Consider the following 16,218-nt stretch of genomic DNA (forward strand, 5'->3'; position numbering starts at 1 on the left):
GGATCCTATTCAAGTACTCTCCCTTAAGAGTTCACTAGAAGGTAGTGTTTTCTGTGCTTTAACAATAAGTACTTTCCCATGGATCTAAATGTTTTTTGAAGTTAAGTTTGCCATTATTACTGGGGCTTGGGTATCCCATAATCCTTTCCTAACACCCTCAAATAGTCCATTCTTTATATTTTATTCAAAATTCTAGTGGAAGGCTTCTGCTTCTAGCCAAGGCAGAGTAATAGGAACCATATTTCCACCACCAGCAGCATTTTTTTAAAAAAGGAAAAATATAGGAAATAAATGTGTCTTAGACATTGAACATCAGGCAACAAATACAGTTATCCCAAAGAAATAAGAAGAAAGAAACTGAGATAAATCCTGCAATGCTCAAGTGGAATGCCTAGAAAATGTCCACCGAGAAGGCACAGGACAAGCCCAGCAGTCTCCCGACATTGAGGAGACAGAGCTGGAAGTCAATGGAAGACAGAAGGCTAGAGTCTTTGGGTAGAGCACAAGGAGAGAGCTGCACAGAGAGAATTTCAGAGAACTGCAAAGGGTACTTACTGCTCAAGCATTGAGGAGAGCACCAATCACTGTACACATGTGTGGAACCTGAGGCAGAAACACCAGGAAACATGGGAGGGAACAGTCAGCAGGCTCCACGCAGAGCTGGAAACAGACCTTTCCCAGCAGCCAAACTAGAAAACTTCACAATGCACAGGGTCAAATGCAATCGGGATATTCTGCGGTGGCAAGTAGCCCTAGATGAACACTGCTCTCATCCCCAAGGAGGCTTAAAGCAAGACCAAATGGATCAAACTGTTTCCAAATAGCTTGCACATGCCCCACAACAAAGCTCAAGTGTATTTACAAAAATACCCAGCACCAATAAGATAAAATACAGTGTCTACCAAGCATGCAGAGGAGAAAACTATCCAAAATAGAAAAATAAATGGAAGCTGACCTCAACTTGACATACTAGATAGAATTAGTAGATGCAGATATTTAAGACAGTTTATTCAAAAATGAGTTCAAAAATCTAGAGGACAATCTGAACTTAAAAGTTCAGACAGGAAAGATAAAGAAAACTCTAGTTGAAATTCTAGAAGGGAAAATTGACTGCAAAAACAAATTAATTTTTTATTAGGCAATACAGAAAAAAACTGACCTTAAAGACATAGTAATAGAAACTATCTGAAATGTTAAGGGTTACAATAACATGTGAAGGCAGACTCTGATAAGTTAAGAGTGTGTACTATAAACACTGAAGCAAAAACTAAAACAATGCCCCGTGGAGGAATATCTAGTAGACCAATGAAGGGCATAAAATGGAAACACTAGGGGCTGGGGTTGTGACTCAGCAGTAATGTGCTTGTAGGGTTTGAACCTTAGCACCACAAAAAAATAAATAAATAAATAAACTAGAAAACTATTGTGTCAAACTACAATTAAAAAAAAGAAACTAAACTAAACTAAGGAAGAAAAGCTAGGGAAAGGGAATAAAGAATAAATAGAACAAATAGGAAACTTAAAACAGCAAGGTGGTGTATTTGAACAAAATCATATTAATAATTATATTGAATAAATATAGTTAAACACCCCAATTAAAAGATAGAGACTATTAGTCCTTGGTTTGTTATTTAAACTAATTAAGTACTGCCTATAAGACCCCTACTTTAAATACAAGGACACATACAAAAACAGGTCAAAAGAAAACGTACAGAAAAAGATATTCCATAAAACAGCAATGAAAATAAAACCAAAGTAGGTAAACCAACATCAAATGAAATAGGTTTTAGAGTAAAACTGTTACTAAGAACAATGACTACATAGATTTCAGAGCAAAGAATATCAAGAATTGTAAAACAATAAAGGGAATGTTATACCAAGAGGACCAAACAGTCCAATTTATGCGCCTATTAACAGAGCATCAGAATACATAAAGCAAAATCTGATAGGAATGCAAGGAGAAATGTATAAATTCATAAGTATCATGAAATATAATAATTTATAATAAATTGACAGATAAAATATAGAAAATCAACAAGGATATAATAGTCAATAGCAGTCAGTCAAACTGAACAATCTGACAGGTAAAAATGTACTCTACCCAAACTGAGCAGAATACACATCCTTATCAACATCCTTATCAAATGTACATAGAACATTTCCTAAGACAGAATACATTCAGTCACAAAATACTTCTCAAAAAATCAAAAGGATTCAAATTATACAAAGGATGTTCTGTAACCACATGGAATTAAATTGTACATCATTAACAGGAAAATATATGGAAGATTTTCAAACATCTGGAAACTGATTAGAATACTTCTAAATGACCCAGGGATCAAAGAAGAAAATTTTTAAGTTATTTTAGCTGAACAAAAATGAAAAGTTGTGGGGTGCAAATAAAGAAAGAAATTTATAGTATCAAATGCATGAATTAAAAAAAGAAGCCAGGAATAGAGGCAAACGCCTGTAATCCCAGCAGCTGGGGAGGCTGAGGCAGGAGGATTGTGAATTCAAAGCCAGCCTCAGCAACCTAGCGAGGCCCTAAGCAACTCAGAGAGATCCTGTCTCAAATTACAAAAAATGGATGAGGATGTGGCTCAGTGGTTAAGTGACCTTGGGTTCAATTCCCAGTACAAAAAAAAAAAAAAAAGAGAGAGAGAGAGAAGTCTCAAATCAATGACCAAAGATTCCCCCTTATGAAACGAGAATCAGATAATCAGAACAGCAATACATAAACAAGAATTTCAACAAAAATAAATAAATAAAAAGAAAAAAATTGGAAATGAAGAATGTAATAGAAAACATCAACAGCAGATTATATGAAGAAGAAATTGTCTATGAACCCAAAGACAGATTATTTGTAATTATAGAGTCATCAAGGAAAAAAAATTAATGAAAAAGGAGAAAATTTTCAGGATTTGTGGAACACACTCCAGATAAGTGATATATAGATTATAGAAGTTTCAGAAAGAGAACAAAGTGCAGAGAGAATTCTGCTTGAAGGAAACAATGGCTGAAACTTTATCAAATCTTGGGAGAAATCTGGACATGAGTCTCAAAGGGTCACAAAGACCTTTTACTTATTCAAATCAAAGAAGCCTTCCCATAGACACATAATCAGATTATCAATAATCAAAAACAAAGAGAAAATTCTGAAAGTAGCATGAGAAAAGAAACTTCTCACACAAAAATGAAACTCTGTTAGAATATCAGTGGATTTCTCAGCAGAAAACTGTGTAGATCAACAAAGAGCAGAATGACATATTCAAAGTGCTAAAGAAAAAATACTGCCAGCAAGATGGACTTAAGAAGTAAAGATCAGGCCTCAAACTATAAAATTACTAGAATGAAACATAGGCCAAATATTCAGCAAAAGAAATAATCCACAAAATGAAAGGGGGATGTGAGAAAAATACTTGCAAAAAGTCAAAAGATAATAAGCATTGGTGAGGATGTGGAGAAAAGAGAAACCATATAATCTCTCTTTTCTATCTACACTGCAGTTGGGAAGGTAAATTCATACAGCTATTATGGAAAACAGTATGGAGGTTTCTCAAAAATCCAAAGTAAAACCACGAAATGATCTAGCCATCTCACTTCTGAATAGACATCTCAAAGAAATATAATCAAAATCTGGAAGGATATTTGCACTTCCATGTTCAATACAGCATTATCCACAATAGTCAAAACATATAAATAGCTTTAATGTCCACAGATAGATGAATAAAGAAAATGTGGTACATGCATAAAATATTACTCCATTTTTTAAAAAAGAAATCCTGCTATGTGCAATAATATGGATGAACCAGAATATTATTTTAAGTGAAATAAGCAAAACAGAAAAACACAGCCAACCTTCCAAATTGTCATCCACCAATCACAAATCAAAAATATTTGAAAAAAAACAGTATGTGTACTGAATATAAACAGACATTAGTCATTATTCCCTAAATAATACAGTATGACAATTATTTATGTAGCATTTTCATTGCCATTGATATTTGGTACTATAAGTAATCTAGAGAAGATTTAAAGTATACAGGAGGATATGCATAGGTTACACCAATACTATGCCATTTTATGTATGGGACTTGAGCATCTGTAGGCTTTGGTAGCTACAGAGGCCTAAGAACCAATCTTACAGATACTAAAAGATTATATTCAATAGGACACATGATCTCTCTTCTATATGGAACATAAATATGTCCAACTCATTAAAACAAAAGGTGGAATAGGGTTTCTGTGGGCTGGGATGTAGGGGAAATAAGGGTACGTTACTTAAAGATAAATTTTCTGTTATAAGATGAATAATTTTTGGAGATCTAGTGCACAACATGGTGCTACAGTTAATAATGACATTGTAAACTTGAAATTTGTTAAAAAATAGATCTTAAGTGTTATAATCACAAAAAGGAAGAGCTATGTGAGATGACCATGTTAATTGGCTTGATTCTAGTAATCATTTCACAATGTACACACATATAAAATCATGTTGCATACCTTGAATATGTACCATTTTGTTTATCATATCTCAATAAGGCCAGGGAGATAACAGATAACTTGAACTGTTCTATAACTACTAAATCAAATGACTTTATACTCAAACCAACCCTCTACCAAAAAAAAAAAAAAACTACTCTGGACTCAGATGGTTTTACTAGTGAATTATACTGTAGTACCTTTGAGGAAAAATAATAGCAAATTTACTTCAACCTCTCCAGAAAACCAAAAAGGAAGAAATACTTTACAACTCATGGTGAGGTCAGAAGTACCTAAAGAACAAAACTTAGAAAATACAAGGAAAGAAAACTATAAATCGATATTTACCATTAACAAAGATGTAAAATTCTTAAAAGCTTAGCAAATAGAATCCAAGTATATATTAAAAGGATACCATGACTGATTAAAATTGGATTTACTAAAAAATTCAGGGTTAGTTGAACATTTAAAAAATAAATGAATACAATTCACCATAAAAAGTTCTCAGAATGACTTGGAATGGAACCACCATTTGACCTAGCTATTCCACTCCTCGCCCAAAGGATTTAAAATTAACGTACTATAATAATGCAGCCACATCAATGTTCATAGCGTTCAATTCACAATAGCTAAACTGTGGAAGCAAACTAGATGCCCTTCAATAGATGAATGGATAAAGAAACTGTGGTATATATATACAATGAAATATTACTCAGCATTAAAAGAGAATAAAATTATGGCATTTGCAGGTAAATGGATGGAGTTAGAGAATACCATGCTAAGCAAAGTAAGCCAATCCCAAAAAACCAAAGGTTGAATGTTCTCTCTGATAAGTGGATGCTGATCCAGGGGGGAGGGGGGAGACATGGGAAAAATGGAAGAACTTTGATTGGGCAAAGGGGAGGGAGGGATTAGGGGTGCATGGGGGGCAGGAAAGATGGTGGAATGAGATGGACATCATTAACCTAGGTACATGTATGACTGCACATGTCGTGTGACACTACATTGGGTACAACCAGAGAAATGAAAAGTTGGACTGCAATTGTGTACAATGAATCAAAATGCATTCTGCTGTCATATATGCCTAATTAAAATAAATAAACTAATAAAAAAGAATAGAATGAAACTTCCTAAACCTGATAAAGAACTACCAAGAACATATAACTAATATCATACAAAAAAAACTTAAAGACAAAAAAAATGAATGCCTCTCCCTAAAATAAGGGACAAGAATAAATGTCTGCTTTCATAATTTCAATGCAAAGCAAAGGTCCCAGCCTGAGCACACAGTAAGAAAAATAAATAAATAAATAAATAAATAAATAAATAAATAAAAAAGCACCCCCACTGGAAGGAAGTAACACTGTTTTTATTTACAGATGACACAACTGCCAACAGAGAAAATCTGATGGTATTTACAAAAGAGCTATTGGAACTAATAAGTACATTCACAAGATTACAGGATACATGATCAATACACAAGTAACAACAAACAACTGGAAATTGAAATTTTAAAAGACAATATAATTTACAGTAGCATTAAAAAATATGAAATACCTACAGATAATCTAGCAAAGATGTGCATATTCAGCAAAGGAAATGCCAGAGTGCTATGAAACTTTGTCAAGAGAAATTAAGGAAGACTTAAAGAAATAAACAGATATACTGTGTCCATGGGTCTGAAGACTCAATATTTAAGACAAATTCCACCTCATATTAAATATAAGTTCAATGAAATTTCAATTAAAATATAAACAGGCTTTTATTATGAGTGGTTTTTTTTTAAAAAAAAGGACCTAGAATAACCAAATCAACTTAAAAAAATAAGTTAAAGAATTTACTGAATAATTTCAATACTTACTACAAAGCTATATCCATGAAGACCATGTGGTATTGACATTATAATAGACAGAGATCAATGGAACCAAAGAAAACATGCAGAAATAAGCCTGTATTAATATGTATGTATATATGCATATGTGTGAATATATATATATATGCTAAATTGATCTTTGAACAAAAATGCAAAGACAATTGAATGTAAAAAGGTAGGCATTTGAGAAGTGATGATGGCATAATTGTTATCCATGTGCAAAACACTTCATTCCATATTTAATGCCAATCAGAAAAATTAACTTAAATAAATCACAGATTTAATATAAAACCAAAAACAGAAGAAAATAACTGAAACCTCAGGTTAGGCAAACATTTCTTACATACAACACCAAAAGCATGATCCATATGAAATTAAACTGATAAAACTTCACCAAAATTCCAAATTGATAAATTAGACTTCATACCAATTAAAAACTCTGCTCCCATGGTATGCTGATACATGCCTGGTAACCCCAACAGAGTTTACTTGGGAGGCTGGGGCAGGAGGATTGCAAGTTCCAGGCCAGCCTCAGCAACTTATCAAGGCCCTAAGAAACTTAGTGAGACCCTGTCTCAAAAAAATTAAAAAGGGGTCTGGGGATGTGGCTCAGTGGTTAAGCACCCCTGGGTTCAATTTCTGATTTAAAATTAAAAAAAAAAAAAAAAAAAAAAAACCTTCTGCTCTCAAAAAAGACACTGTTATAAGAATGCAAAGATAAGCATCAAAAAGGGAGAAATTATTTGCAAATCATATACATGATAAAGAACTTAAAATAAGAATACATAAAGACCTACAAAAACTCAATTAAAAGAAAACAGCTCATTTTTAATATGATTTAATATAAACCTAATCCAAAAATTATATGGAAAGGGATAACAAAGGGCAAAAGAAATATTTGGGAGTATTAGATATGTTCTTTAGCTTGATTGTGATGATGGTCTCATAGATAAATACCTATGACAAAACTTCTCAAATTAGATACTTTTTGTGATTGTATGTTAATTATTCCTCAATAAAGCTGTTACAAAATATAGTTGAGAATGTCTTCTCTCTTGCTGGTGGTACCTTGACTAATACAATCCTTCTTCATCTTTTAAATTCAATCAGACATTAATTCCCAAACTTTCTGATTTCCTAACCTTTCTCCATTCCCATAACTCATACCCTAACACATCTCTCACCTGTACTACAGTATCCTCTCTCCAGTCCTCACCACTACAATTCATTCTCTACCCTGCAACCAGAACTAACTTTCTAAAACATAAATCTGAGTGTGTCACTGATTGTCCTGCAAATATATTTCAAACTCCCTTAAGATGATTCATCAGATCTTTCCTAATCTGACCCTTGAGACCTCCAAGAGTTCCTACTTCACCCTTTCCTGCCCAACTGTACTAATCAACTCTGTGCCATACTGGATTAAAGCTTGAAAGCTGAAACTGAATTTTATTCATCTTTACTTCCCCAGAGCATGCCACAGTGTCAGGTCCAGGATTTGTGCCACAAGAGGAGGAAACACATGAAAGAATTAAATTGAATAAGTTCCTCTAATACCTAGGTTAATGCTGGTGTCCTCTATTATAAAAAGGTGGGCAGGTGAGAGGTTAGGGATCTCTTTTGTTAAATTCTAGCAAAGCAATGATTTCAAATCCCTTGAGGGGAGGAGTTAGAACTCTTCTGACAGGGAGTTTAAGGGCAAGACCCCCGTTACTGCAAATTGTTTTTAAAAATCAGCTGTTAATTCGGTGTGATTTAAATTAAGTAAAAGGTTAGGGAAAGGGAACCAAATTCCAGGAAAAACACAAGGCCCACAGCAAAATTAACACAGCTTGGAAGTAGGCCGGGTCTCCTCCCAGTAAATTTCTTAACTTTATCCAGAAACACACAGCGCCCCACCCTCTAGCTTATTCCTTCTCCCAATACACATTTTGACTTCCAAATCCATCCAGGGAGGCTCCCAACCACCTTCCCCTCAAAATCAATCTTCAAGTCATTCTCACTCTCACTGTTCTGTCCCCCAAATCCTCCTCCTTCTGAGCCTCCAAATAGGGTGCTCTCTTCAGCTAGGCCCTCCCTCCAAGACCCAGGCCAGTGGCCTTCAGGTCAAGAACTAGGCATGAAGACCACATCAACAAGAGACTTCCAAAAGGCAGAAAGCAGCAGTCATCTGACTGGAAGACTCTGCTAACATCTTTAAGAAGAACTCGGGACATAATACTTAGTAGATCATAGGAAAAAGGAGAAAAGCAAGCAAAAACAAAACAAAGCAAAACCTCCCATTTAAATCCATCCACAAACTAAAAGAAGACATTTCTTCTTTTTTACTGATTTGCAATTCAAAAGCACAATCACTTCAAGCCTTCCAAACTCACACTTTAAAACTTAACCTAAGATGACTGGCCTATCATATCTTGGTCATGACTGACCCTTTCATTTAGGGAAGAAATGAGTGTGAAAACCTAAGAAGTGCTTTCATGGAAAAGAGCCAATGAATGGGGAAATTCACTATTATGCATAATGTCATTCCTTAAACAGAAGGAAATTAAGAAAATGAAAAGGTCCCCACTAGGCCTTTTCTATCCAGATCTGTACCCAACATCATATCCTATCTAAAACTAAGTACACCTCAAACAGTCTCACAAACAGCTGGAAGCTCCAAAGCTACAAACAGTAATGGCCTTAAAAATTCCTAGGTGGCCAGACTTGAGTTAAGAAAATTCCAAAACCCTTAAAACTGGAGGTTGTAGGGGAAAGAGAGTAACTGAACACGGTTCACTGGACAGTGATCAGAGAGGCAGGACCTTGGGTTCCTGGCACCTCCAGGGTAGCCTCGGTGATGCAGTTAAGGCCGACCCTTCCCCTGAGTGTCCAGACGCCTCATCCAGGAGAGGACACAAGGAATTCTACAGCGTCTTTGAGAGCCAATGGTCTGGATGGGATGAGCCTTATGTGGCCAGAAGAGGTGGATAAAGGAGGCAAGCACCCACCCGGTGCACTGACAGGTTGGGGAACCGTCTTCCTGGACGTGCGCGCTGACAGCCTGCGCGCTTGCAAAAGCCCCTGGTGCCCACGTGGGACTGAGGAGCGGGGGGGTCACTTACTTGTCCAATCTGAAATTACATTCTACCTAGTGGGGCCTGCGCACTGCCGCGCCGAGCAGCACTCTGCCAGGGCTGTCCCCGCACGGGCTACAGCCCCTCCCCGCGCCGGCTCCGGCCCCGCCCCTGCCCCCGCCCGACGCGGCCCCTGTAAGACGCACCCCCATTGGCCCTTTGAATCTTGCCTGGGATTGGTCAGCGTCTGCCGGCCCCGCCTCCCAGACCCTGGGCTTGACTCGCAGGGCTAGCCCAGACCAGCAGCCGGACTGTGACAGCACCACAGCCTAGTCCTGGCTCTTCTAGCCTTACCTTGGTTTAAAGGCACCAAGAGGCCCTGGGTCAGCTCAGGCTGCCAGCGTCTCTGTCTGGGAGTTCCTCTCGCGGAATGCACCCAGGCAAACTCTCCGCAGCCGGTGATGGGTGTGTCAAATGTGTTTCCTAAAAACTCAGCTCCTTAGGAGCCCAGGACCTTGATGGAGCATCAGGTCTGTTGTGTAGGCTGGTGTAAATAATAGTGAAAACGGCTGAATGCTTACAATTCTTCAATGCTGACTTTGTGCCAGCTCTTGTTCCTGATGCTTTAGAGGAATTTACTTATCTTATCCTGGGGCTCACCCTCTGAAGTAGGGATGACATTCTGTGAATCTAAAAGATGGATGGGTCCCTACTTTTGAGGGACTTAGAGTCTGGAGGGTACTAGACACACCGACCTTATTTAATCCTCACACACCTTACTTTTCCAGTAAGTGACACGGCTAAGGCCAAGGGATTAGCTCACTATCTTTGCATTTCATTTCTTTTAGATATTTTGGTTTGGGATCATTTTCTTTATTTCCTACCATGATTGTTCACCTTTCATTTCCAACAGCTATCCAAAGAACTAGATGGAGACTCTGGGATTTGCTACTCAGCACGGTTCGATTTGTGTGTACTATCAGAATAATATTAAAAGTTTATCGTCTTACCTCTCCAAAGCATTGTGGAGAACAAATGAATAATAGGTATGAAAATACTTTGCACGTGTTTGATGCTGAATATAAGATATGCTTCCAGCTCTTCCTTAGTATGTCCCAAGAATGGAATGTGCTGGTTGCCTCATGATCTATGGCAGGGGATCTCATCTTGGATAGACTTGAATCAGCACAGATTTACTGTCTGGCCTCTATGGATAGCCCTGTTTTTAGGCCTTTATGTATCTGAATTTTTAGTTGTTTCCTCTTATTATCATACTATCAATACCAACAAAAGCATAATTGCTAGGGCTCTATCGATCATTGTGGACCATGAAAGGACTTCAGGAATAAAAGCCACACATAACAACCAGATGAGAGGACTTGGGTTCCTAATGCCATGCAGCACCAAACCAAACCAATACCCAACTGCCCATTTCCAGACCTCTGCATCAAAGAAAGAAATTTTTTCCTGTGTAAGACACTTTAATATTGTGTTTTCTATCATGTAGGACCAAACCTATGCATAACTGATTTATGTTCCTTGCCTCTTCTAACTCTTACAGCAACCTTATAAAATGATACTTGCAGAAACAAGCCCAGAAAGTATATAAATAACCTGCTCAAGATCATCCAGCTAAGTGGCCAAGGTGAAATTCTAACTTGGGTCTAAAGCCAGTTCCCATTTTATTTATGATAGACTGTCTATTCAGAATGAATGAATGGGAATCAATCTAACAAAAAGGTGAAGGACCTCTACAGTGAAAATTATAGACCACTAAATAAAGAAATTAAAGAAGACCTCAGAAGATGGAAAACTTCCCATCCTCCTGGATAAGCAGAATTAATATTGTCAAAATGGCCATACTACCAAAAGTATTATACAGAATTAATGCAATTCCTATCAAAATCCCAATGACATTCTTCAAAGAACTAGAAAAAGCAATAATGAAATCCATTTGGGAAAATAAACAACCCAGAATAGGCAAAGAAATCCTTAGCAAGAAGAGTGAAGCAGGAGGCATCACAATACCATACCTTAAACTATACTACAGATTAGCTATTGTTAATTGTGCTGCTATAAACATTGATGTGGCTGTGTCCCTGTAGTATGCTGTTTTTAAGTCCTTTGGGAATAAATTGAGGAGAGGGGTAGCTGGGTCAAATGGTGGTTCCTTTCCCAACTTTCCAAGAAATCTCCATACTGCTTTCCATATTGGCTGCACCAATTTGCAGTCCCACCAGCAGTGTCTGAGTGTACCTTTTCCCCCATGTGGTCGCCAACACTTATTGTTGTTTGTATGCATAATAGCTGCCATTCTGACTGGAGTAAGATGAAATCTTAGAGTGTTTTTGATTTGCATTTTTCTAATTGCTAGTGATGATGAACATTTTTTCATGTATTTATTGATTGATTATACATCATCTTCTAAGAAGTGTCTCTTCAGGTCCTTGGGTTATTTGTTGTTTTGGTGTTTAGCTTTTTGAGTTCTTCATATACCCTAGAGATTAGTGCTCTATCTGATGTGAGGGGTAAAGATTTGCTCCCAAGATATAGGCTTTCTATTCACCCACAGATTGTTTCTTTTGCTGAGAAGAAACTTTTTAGTTTGAATCCATCCCATTTGTTGATTCTTGATTTTAATTCTTGTGCCACAGGAGTCTTATTAAGGAAGTTGGGGCCTAATTCCACATGATGGAGATTAGGGCCTACTTTTTCTTCTATTAACGCAGGGTCTCTGGTTATATTCCTAAGTTCTTGATCCATTTTGAGTTGAGTTACCTAGATGCCCTTCAATAAATGAATGGATTTTTAAAAATGTGGCATATATACACGGCAATAAAAGAGAATAAAATCATAGCATTTGCAGGTAAATGGATGGAGTTGGAGAATATCATGCTAAGTGAAGTTAGCCAATCCCAAAAAACCAAATGTCGAATGTTTTCTCTGATATAAGGAGGCTGATTCATAGAGGGGTAGGGAGAGGGAACATAGAGGAATAGACGAACTCTAGATAGAGAAGAGGGGTTGAAGGGGAAGGGAGGAGGCATGGGGTTATTAATGATGGTGGAATGTGATGACCATTATTATCCAAAGTACAGGTATGAAGACACGAATTGGTGTGAATATACGGTGTATACAACCAGAGATATGAAAAATTGTGCTGTATATGTATAATATGAATTGTAATGCATTCCACTGTCATATATAAATAAAAATTTTAAAAAATAACTATACTACAGAGCCATAGTGACAAAAAACGACATGGTATTGGCACCAAAACAAACATGTAGACTGATGATACAGAATAGAAGACACAAACAAACACACATAAATATAGTTATCTCATGCTAGAAAAAAGGCACCAAAAACATTCACTGGAAAAAGGATAGCCTATTCAACAAATGGTTCTGGGAAAATTGAAAATCCACATGTAGCAAAATGAAAGTAAACCTGTATCTCTCACCCTGCATAAAACTCAACTCAAAGTGGATCAAAGACTTAAGCACTAGACCAGAGACTGTGCACATAACAAAAGAAAAAGTAGGCCCAACTGCACCATGTTGGCCTAGTATTTGGTTACTCCTGAAGCACAAGACGTAAAATCAAGGATCAATAAATGGGGATGGATTCAAACAAAGAAGCTTCTTCTCAACAAAGGAAACAATCAATAACATGAAGAGAGAGCATACAGAATTGGAGAAAATCTTTACCACATTGAACTCAGATAGGGCATTAATCTCTAAGATATATAAAGAACTCAAAAAACTTACACACACACACACACACACACACACACACACACATAACCCAGAGAATAAATGGGCTAAGGAACTGAACAGACACTTCACAAAAGAAGAAATACAATCAATCAACAAATATATGAACAAATGTTCAACTTCTCTAGCAATTAAAGAAATGCAAATCAAAACTACTCTAAGATTTCATCTCACTCCTGTCAGAATGGCAATTATGAAGAATACAAGCAACAGTAAATGTTAACAAGGTTGTGGGAAAAGGCACATTGTTGGTGGTAATGCAAATTGGTGCCACCATTATGGAAAGAAGTATGGAGATTCCTCAGAAAACTTGGAATAGAACCACCATTTGACCCAGCTATCCCATTCCTCAGTTTATACCCAAAGGACTTAAAATCAGCAACTACAATGATGCAGCCACATCAATGTTTATAACAGTTCAACTCACAATAGCTCAACTATGGAACCAACATACGTGTCCTTCAACTATTGAATGGATAAAGAAAATTTGGTATATTCACACAATCTAATATTACTCGGCTTTAAAGAAGAATGAAATTATGGCATTTGCTGGTAAATGGATGGAGCCGGAGAATATATTGCTAAGTGAAACAAACTAATCCAGAAAACCAAATGCCAAATGTTTTCTCTGATAAGCAGATGCTAATTACAATGGGGAGGGTGCTATGGAAGAATAGAGTTACTTTGGATTAGGTAGAGGGAAGTGAATGGAGGGAGTGGGAATGAGGTTAGGAAGGATAGTAGAATGAATCAGGCATTATTACTCTATGCATATATATGATTACAGGACTAGTATGATTCTACATCATGTATAGTCAGAAGAATGAGAAATTATACTTCATTTATGTAAAAACAATGAATCAATCAATTTTTTCCAGTTACCTCTATTCCATTCACCTACTCCAGCAGGTGGCAAACTTTCTGTAAAGGACCAGATAGATAGTAAATATTTTAGACTTTGTGAGCCAGTTTCCATTGCACTTACTCAACTCTACATTGTGGTATAAAAGCAGCCATAGAAAATAATGAATAGGAAAAACTAAGTTTCAATAAAGCTTTATTTATAAAAGCAGGCAATGGACTGATGTGACATATGGACCTTAGTCTACCAGTCCTGGATTATTCTGTTCTAATATTTCAACAAAAAAGTGCACTGGGAACACATTTCAGAAAGTGGCGCTATTGTGACATCCCAGGCACACTCACACTGTTGCCTAACATAAAGGTGAATGACAGTGCGATTTGGAAGAAATACCTAGCAGATAATCATGAGGTCTGAGCTGTGAGCTCATGTCTGCCACTGCTATGATTTGAATGTCCCCCAAAAGCATGTTTTTGAAACTTAATACCCAATGCAACAGTGTTGATAGGTAGGACCTATTTAGTAAGTAGGCCATGAGAATTCTGCCCTCATGAATAAATTAACATTGTAGACTCAGTAGTGGTTTGTTATGAGGCAAGCCCTACCCTTTGTCTTCTCTCACCCTCTCCCCTTTCAGCATGGGATGAAGGAGCAAGAAGCCCTTGCCAGATGTTATTGCCTTAATATTGGATGTCCCTGCCTTCAAAACAGTGAGAAATGAATTTCTGTTCATTATAAGTTACCCATTGTCCAGTACTCTAGGGCAGCACAGAAAGGAGTAAGACAGCCACTGAAATCAATCAGATCAATATCCTGGACCACCACCTCCAATGGCCCCAGTCTCTCTCTTCATATACAATAAGAACAAATAATAATGCAAATGTTATCTGTACTTCTCTCCTTTCCAGGGAACTAAGAAAAGATGATATATGTAATCACATTTTGAAAAGTTATAAATGCTATTCAACCATATGTACATTGTTTGATGTTAGGCTGGGCCATATATCATCCTCTGTATCCTCCAGTTCCCTGTCCTTACCCCTCTCATAAAACATAGCAAATGCCTTGTAACTTACCCCTTTTTCTCCTCCCCAAATCTACCTAAAGGGTTATTATATTGCATTTGATTGTAAGACTTGATTATTGAAAAGTCTAGACATCACTTGGGGTCATTGTTGGGCAGCATGGGGATCATGCAGTGTCATTGTGCACTAAGCACACCATGAGTCACACCAGCAAAGCAATATGTCCGAATTAAGCAAGACAGAAGAAGCTGGGTTGTGAAAATCCGGAACCAGCTGAACTGGAGGTTTGTGTAATTTCCTTCCTGCTCATAGATGGTTCTGTGCAGCTACGGGAGGCAGAGATGAGACCTGGTGCTCTCTATAGTGAGCTGTGGAAGCCAGGTGCATTCTCTGAAACCTTCTCCTATATCAGCAACCTGCCTCCTCACTGCAGAAGAGAGACATTTTCCCAGAGATTCTTAGAGTCATGGCAAGAAATAGGTATCAGTATTTATTTGTTTGTGTTTCACTTATTCATTCATACATTTATGTTTTCATTCAGTTAACAAAGATTTGCTGAATGCTGACTTTTCTAAGCATCAGAGAGACAGTGCTGAGATGAATAGACATTGGCCCTGTTTTCACAAACAGCAGACATTAAGAATCAGTGATTCTGAGAAAATAGATTCTGTAAATACATTGATTTTTATTTCATCGATGCTGTTTTTATCACAGCTATTGTACAGATAGGGAAGCTGAGGCTTAAAGAAAGTCGGTGATGGGCTTAGGGCCATACCACTAGCAAGTTTGGAGCAGACTGTAGACTGTATTCCTTGCAGGACTCCACACTACAAAATACACACCCAGAGGTGAGGGCTCCCACCCTGGTACACTCTATGCCTCCCTTAGCCTGCCATGTTCTTCATTCTTCTCCTTTTGGATTTCTATTCTACCACTGTCATCAAGTTGAGGATCTACATCCTGTGTGAAGTTCTCCTTCCATTTGAGTCCTCAGAAAAATCTCTTTTCTTCTATATTCTTGCAATAATAATCAAATATTGCTCCTCCGGCACTGAACTGAGGATCTTTATCAAGTGAATTTTCCCTTTGACATGCTTGACCCGGTAGGTAGCCTTATTCAAAGTCCTTCAGGCAGCACAAGGTC

At 37.3% G+C, this 16,218-nt stretch overlaps 1 protein-coding gene across 6 annotated transcripts in view; it reads right to left on the reverse strand.

Annotated features, from left to right (window-relative positions):
• Positions 1-9,576, reverse strand: part of Fggy (FGGY carbohydrate kinase domain containing) — a 415,454-nt gene extending 405,878 nt beyond the window's left edge. For 4 of the 6 annotated variants that reach the window (XM_048815281.1, XM_048815279.1, XM_048815286.1 and 1 more), the window contains exon 1: positions 9,460-9,576. The gene's annotated coding sequence lies outside the window, so the exon portion shown is untranslated. Of the gene's footprint in view, positions 1-9,345; positions 9,412-9,459 lie in introns of those variants that run through there. The other 2 variants (XM_048815280.1, XM_048815284.1) reach the window with 2 other exon arrangements.
• Positions 9,577-16,218: the final 6,642 nt, after the last annotated feature.

Source organism: Marmota marmota, unplaced genomic scaffold (assembly GCF_001458135.2).
Source record: "Marmota marmota marmota unplaced genomic scaffold, marMar, whole genome shotgun sequence".
In the NCBI taxonomy this organism is placed as follows: domain Eukaryota; kingdom Metazoa; phylum Chordata; class Mammalia; order Rodentia; family Sciuridae; genus Marmota; species Marmota marmota.